Genomic DNA, 7,396 nt, shown 5'->3' on the forward strand with positions numbered 1-7,396 from the left:
TCCTCTTCCTTCTCTTCCCTTCTTCTTCCCTTTCTTTTCTCTCTCCTCTTTACTATTCTCACCAACGTACGGGGGTCATAAATGAAAAGAAAAGAAAATCCTAAATGCTATATATATACTTCCTAAATAAATGAATAGTGCACATGGATGGGTCACTCAGGTGGGTGGGTGCACCCACCTGTCCGCCCACCTGAGGGCCAAAACTTAGGATTTTGACCGAGTTTGGGCCTGGCGCAAACCCCACTCCTGGCATACGATGTAGTATACGTATATACCTTAATATATGACTACAATACCTGCTTTATCCGTACATAGCCTTATGGTAGGTGCATGTATACGGCTTGGGCACTCCCGTCTCTTCTGGCACTGGCTCGGACTTGTCGGGCCAGCCGGTGTTTAAGGTCACCCTTGCCATCATAGTCCATAAGGAGCCCGCTCTAACTCCCTCTAATTCGGTTCCTGCACAGTTAAACCGGGTCAACCGCGAAATCAGATCGGGTTTAAGAAGCAGGGTATTACATCTGTGGTGTCTGTGTTTCAGGAGAAGCAATTGAAATCATGGTTTTCCGTCTTTGCTTTAGATCTCCCAATGAGCAAAGAAAAGAAAATAAAAAAACAGAGTGCATGAGCTAGTCTTGGAAACTCTTGATTCTCCAAACCAAAATAAGAAAGAAGCTATTGTTATTTCCTTTAGTAATATATGATGAAACAATGTAGTTGTTTCAGGAGAAGCAATTGAAATCATGGTTTTCCCTCTCTACTTTAGATCACCCAATGAGCAAAGAAAAGAAAATAAAAATCAGAGTGCATGAGCTAATCTTAGAAACTCTTGATTCTCCAAAACAAAATAAGAAAGAAGCCTTGGTACTTCATCACTGCAAGATATTGAATCTAATCTGGGTTGGCAAGTAACTCAACCCCATTGAACCTGACCAGGTTGAATGCATATTGGGTTACCCATTACATCACACTCTAGTAGTTGGTTGTGATTCAAATGAAAGACTTGGATCACTCATACTAGGGGTGTCAATTCCAGGCCCGCACCAGTAGGCCTGACCAAGCCCGACAAGTTTATGGCCCGACTTGGACCAGCTCGATTATTAAACGTATTGGGTCTAAACCCGGCACATTTATAAATAAGTAGCACACGATGCAAGGGGTAAGCCCGATGTGTCTCCCAACTGGCCTGGCCCGTTTACAAGCCTGACTTGAACCGACATGTTTAGCCCGATCGTTTACATGGTATTTTGATTTTTTGGGATAGATAAGATATGTATTGATAATTTTGTCAATTATTGAATGTAATTAAGTGTAATATCTTTTCAAAATTGTTAAAGATTTAACAAAATAAATTTAAGTAACTTAAATTTAAGAAAAGTAAAGACCATTTAAGGCCCCTTTAAGGCTTTATTGGTACGTTACCCAGTTTAAGGCCCGATTAGAGCCCAATTAGCCCAATTAGGAGAAGTCCGATTAAAGCCCGAAACCCGATCGAGCCTAACACGACACCGATCGAGACCAATTCATTCCTTAAATAGCTAGGTCATGGTCTGAGGACATAAGCCCGCAGGCCCCACTAGGCCCGACCTAGTTTGGCCTAGTCTGACCGATTGACACCCCTAATTCATACATTGTTTCCAGACAGACACTTTGGTATCATATCGCTTTCTTGAAGTGGATTTCTCCTGGTGGTTTGACAATGTTATCTCTTTACAGTAGAATTGGTGGGGGAGAAGTTGCTTTACAGAGGCTTGGCATTCGTCTTAAAGGTGTTATTTCAGTAGAATCTTCAACAACAAATAGGAAAATTCTAAAAAAGGGGTGAAAATATATGCAGATGTCACAAGGGTAAATAGGTCTTTTTACAAGATAATTAACATTGCCAGTCACTAATGGGATGATTGAAAGAATCTTCAAACTATAAGGGAGGGGATTGGCATTTATGAAAGTACGTGGGGTGAAACTAATATTAGGCCATAATCCAGGGAAGGGTAATGTAATTTCCTCCTTATTTTCTACTGATGACATATTTATTTTTTGTCGAGCCACACCTGAAGATTTTTCAACTATCAAATGTGTTTTAGACCTATTTTATGATTTATTAGGGAAATTCATCGATTTTGATAAAAAGCGGAATTATTTTTAGGAAAAATGTTTCCCAACAAAATAAGTCCCATCATTGTTCTATTTTGGAAATGAAAGAGATATCAAAGGATTCTATGTATCTTGGCACTAATGTTTTCCACACCCACTCTCATGTATCTAGTTTTAATCAGATTGTAAATAGGGTGGATGAAAAAATTGTTTCTTGGAAAGCTAATATTCTATCTTTTGTAGGTAGGACAATTCTCATTCAATCTATTATTTCATGCTTTGCCCTTTCCAAATAAATTTGCAGAAAAGTGAACTCCATTTTTTGCATTTTAGGAATGGAGATTATGGCCAAATCAGGATAGCTGATCTTTTAGGTTGGAATACTATATGCTCACCAAAATCTGCTGGAGGATTAGGTTTGATAAAGACATTCACTTAAAGTAAAATTCTAGTGTTCAAACTTGGATGGCGTCTCTCTCAAGTCCCTAAGAGCTAAGTATTTCTATAATAAGTTTATTTTTGATAATTGTTAGAAACACCTAGAGGGGGGTGAATAGGTTTTCTCGAGAATACTTGACAATATTTCGATTTATGACAACTTATATGAAATGCAGAAATAAAGTGCGGAATTAAAATAACAAAACACAAAGATTTTATTGTAGATCGACTTATAACCAAGTCTACATCTACTCCTCTCAATATCCCTTGAGAGATTTTTCACTATATGTTTCTTTTACCGGGAAAAAAACAAGCCTTTGCAATCGTCTTAATTACTGGTCAAGTGTAACCTACTCTTGAGTACAAACAAGAACAACTCACAATCATCTTAGTTATGGGTCAAGTGTAACCCACTCTTAAGTACAAGTAAGAGCAACTCAAAATCGTCTTAGTTACGGGTCAAGTGTAACCCACTCTTGAGTCCAAGCAAGAACAACTCAAACTACTCTTGAGTACGAGCAAGAGCAACTCACTTCTTGAGTACCGGCAAAAGAATCGACAATTGAAATGTAAGTAAAAATACAAATTACAAGAGTTGAACGATGTTACTAGTGGTATGTAGAACAAGTACTCTTGTGTAAATATGCAAGTGGATGAACGCAATGAATGAATATGCTTGCACTTTGAAGCTTCTAAATGAGGATGACTTGAATGGTTGAAGCTTCTTCTTCTCTTCATCTTCTCACTCTTTTCTTAGAGCTTCACTCACAATCTCTCTCTTTCTTTTTCAATGTATTTCTCACTCAATTGTATGCACAAAATATGTCTTATGAATTGTAGAGAGGTATCTAAAACATTGCCTAAGAGTGGGTATTTATAGCCAAGAGAGTGAGTGAGAAGGTGTTTAAAAAATCCTCCAACGGATCTATTTTACCTTATTCGGATTCCTCGATCCAGATCAGGATCCTGATCCAAAGACAAAATAGTCATTTTATGATCGTTGTGTATTTGAGGTTTTGTCCTGATCTAGATCTCCGAATTGGAGATTTTCAATCCAGATTTATCCGGATTCAACAAGACTGAATCCGGATGCCTCTGTCAGTCAAATTCTGACAGACAGTGTAATCCGGATTAAGAATCTTGATCCGGATTACATTGAAAGTGAATCTAGATTGGGTTTTAAGGAAATTTTGATTGTGTTCTTTGGTCCACATTTTTCCAATCTTTTGGGACACATGTAGGGGTATTTTGGTCATTTTCCTAGGGTCCTCTAAATGCATTTTACAATGTGTATGCATATGTGTGCGTGTTTACAATTTTATGTGCATATAATCTTCAGGTTTCTTGACTTCGTTCTTGTCTTCATTGTTGAGACTTTTTCAATGCATCGATCGATCTTCACTCTTGAGACTTCTTCAAAGCATTGATCGCTTTGATCTTGGTTTTGTTGATGTCCTTCACTTTAGTGTTATTTGTCTCCCGATTCGATCAATGATATGAAATCTATTGAGCAACACTTAAGGTCTTCTTATTCTTCTTGCAATTGGTCCTTAAGAGTCTTCTTGTTTCTTTTATATTGACCTTTCATGCTTGATGTCTTCTACATACTTCAATGTACTTCAAGTTTTGATGCTTTAGAGATCTTCTTCGACTCTGCTAGAGGTCAGGTAGCCTCTTGTCTTGATCTTTTACATTATACTTAATACAAAACATTAGTTACATATACACTTGTTTGTTATCATTAAAACCAATGTGGAGAGTGGTATTCCCAATAATAATCTGTAGCGGAAAAGAGGCTCTATTATTCAGAACACTACCTCTAGCATCCTTTCCACTCTAAAAAGAAAAAAATTATTTTTAAAAGAATTGGATATAGTTGTAATACTATTGTTTGGATTGATCCTTAGATTTCGTCTCTCTCGCAATTCAGATTACCTGTTCAATGCATTCAACACAATTCTTATAGGTGAGTAAGTGATTTTCTTCTCAACAACTATTAGAATATCTACCTCTTATCATATTCCTTCCCAATGCCAATTGTTAATAAGATCTTGAAAATCCTCACCTCAGATGATATGGACATGTGGTGGTGCACCCTTTCAAAGAAAGGAGAACTAACTGCCAAATTAGATGCAAAATACCTAAGATCTATTGACACTAATAACTCCCTTGGTATCTCAAATAGGTACATATGTTCATGTCCTTTCTTACAGTGGTGGTGTCTCTTCTATAAACTCAATATCCATTCCAAGTTTAAGTGTTTCTTTTGGAGACTTATCTGATGGTATTCCTACTAAGGACATCCTTGTAAAATGGATTGATAATGACCCTACTTGTGGGCTTCGTCAGACTCAAAGCAAATCTATTTGGCATGTCTTCCTTTTATGTCAGTTCACAAAATAATTTGAGCTGCTAGATTATTGGGATGAAGAACTGATAAATTGACTAATAACTCTTTCTCATCCCTGATTCCATACTTATTTAACTCTACTCTGATTCATGATTGTGATAAACCCAGATTCTTTAGCATTTTCATAATATCTTGTTATTTCATTTGGACTCACAGAAACTAGGTAATGCACTCTAAAACTGAACCCAACCTTTTTCAAATCCCAACCAACATTAACGGATGGGTTAATGAATCTTCATTTCTCAATGACTCCTCAAAGCCTTATGAAATCCAATCACACTTGTTGGACCTCACAATCCATCTTTTCCCGAAAAACCTTGCTATTTTTTTTTTACCATCCAACTTTAATTTGTAAGAGTGTTTCTAAGAATGTTTTTGATATTTTAGATTGAGCTTATGGAAATTCTCTTTCAAGGTAATCTTTCCTTAATTCATGAAAAATATTTGATGACAAGAAAAGCTATTGAAGTAGATACCAGGAGCCGTGAAGAGTACAATAATGTGTGAAATCTTAGGGATATAAGTGTATATTTTGCCCCACTTCGGATAGTACTACTTTTATTTTTCTTGTTTTTTTTTTTCAGTTTCCAAGTCTACAAGAGAAAGTGCTTAAAGTGAATCAAGAACCAATCTAAAGGTGGGACCCACTCATTAGTACTACATCCACTCTCCTATAAAATCCTGAAAATTATTCTCTCTCCTTGCCGCTTCACAAGATCTTGAAGATGCTATGCAAAGATTCCTTTCTGATTTAATCAAGATTGCAAGATATTGGTTAATATTGCAAGGAAGGAGTAGAATTTGTTAATTTTGGAAACAAATTCTCTCTTTCCTCACACAATATCTCAGAGAATGAGGATTTTTACCGAGATTTTATTTTATTTTATTTTATTTCTTTTCTTAAAGAAGACTTATAGAAGGAAAGAGGTAAGAAAAAAACCCTATAAAAGCCCCTTCCTCCCCCCTCCTAATTATTATTCTCCCTAGTTTACTTTCTAATTTATGCTCAGTTTTCTTCTTTCTCTCTCTCTCTCACTCTCTTTAGTTTTAGTTCTTCTTTATTTTTGCTTTAATCACTTTTGTAATAGTTTTTTATGTCAATTAATACAAGCACACTTTTATTCTTATTCAGCCTTTTATGTTTATGATCTATGCAATTGAGTTGTAATTTTTAAAGTTATAGTTCTAGGCTTAGATCTAGGTGACAAGATCACGAGCCGTGGAACATATTTTTTTTTTCAAGTTCAGTTTTTTTTTTTTTCTTTTAAGATTTGTTTTCTCTAGTACTAGAAATTTCAGATTTGATTTATTCCAGATCTAGTTTTTAGTACTGGTAGTATCTCAAATCACCCAAGCTTTCAAGTTCAAGTATTGAAGTTCAAGTAAGTAGGCTCCCTCAATAGTCTTCTCTCCCCCCTCTCATTCCCTCTTCTGACTATCATTTCTTTCTTAATTTAGGATTTTAACTTCAGTCGTTACATTATTGCTATCCCTTTCCCCCAAGGTTTATGGCTAGTATATGTGTTGGCTTTGCCCCTCTTAGCCATGGTTTAAAGTATCTCTGATACCGATACGATACCCTCCGATACATATTTTAAATTTAGCCGATCGATACGATACATGAAATTTTTAAAATCCTTTCGTATCAATATATATCCTACGATATATACCGATATGCATCAATACACCACCGATACACATCGATACAATACAATATACATCGATACAACTCTATGAAAAATATAAAATTGAGGTGAAATGTATATTTCAGTATGTATCGGTACGTATCGATGAGTATCGATGTGTATCGATCGGTAAGTATCAGTATGTACCGATATAATGAGCTATGGTCATATAATGACCAAGATAGGTAATTTGTCAGAAAAACATGATTTTTGAGAGGTTTTTATTCCAAAGTTGCTGCCAGCCATATTTCTCTCTAACTAAAGTGGAAATCAATGTTGGGAACAAGGATTTTACATTTATGGGATAACTACAAACCTTAAATTCTTAGCACGATACCCTCAATTTAGTGTTTATGCATAATACATATTATCAATAGCTTTTTTTAACATATTCTTTATGCAAAAGTGTTTAAAAAAATGTTTCCTATCCATTTATGTGTGTATCTTTAGCGTATCTTCGATACGATACGATACCCTCTAATACGTATCTTAATTTTTGTCGATCGATACGGCAATCGATACCGATACTTTAATCCTTGTTCCTAGCCATAGAACCATTAATTTATTGCTTTTATTTTAATTGTCTCCCTTTCCCTAAAGCCAAGTAGAGTAACCCTTGTAAGAGTGACTCTCTGGTCAAGTAGGGAAGCTTATATTATGATGCATCCCTCGGGCTAAGTTGAGAAACATACTTGTGAGTCTCTCTCTAGCTTTCTCCCATTTCTTTTACTTTATTTTTATTTCAGCATTTTTTTCCTTTATTTTTTAT

This window comes from Macadamia integrifolia, chromosome 6 (assembly GCF_013358625.1).
Source record: "Macadamia integrifolia cultivar HAES 741 chromosome 6, SCU_Mint_v3, whole genome shotgun sequence".
NCBI classification, from domain to species: domain Eukaryota; kingdom Viridiplantae; phylum Streptophyta; class Magnoliopsida; order Proteales; family Proteaceae; genus Macadamia; species Macadamia integrifolia.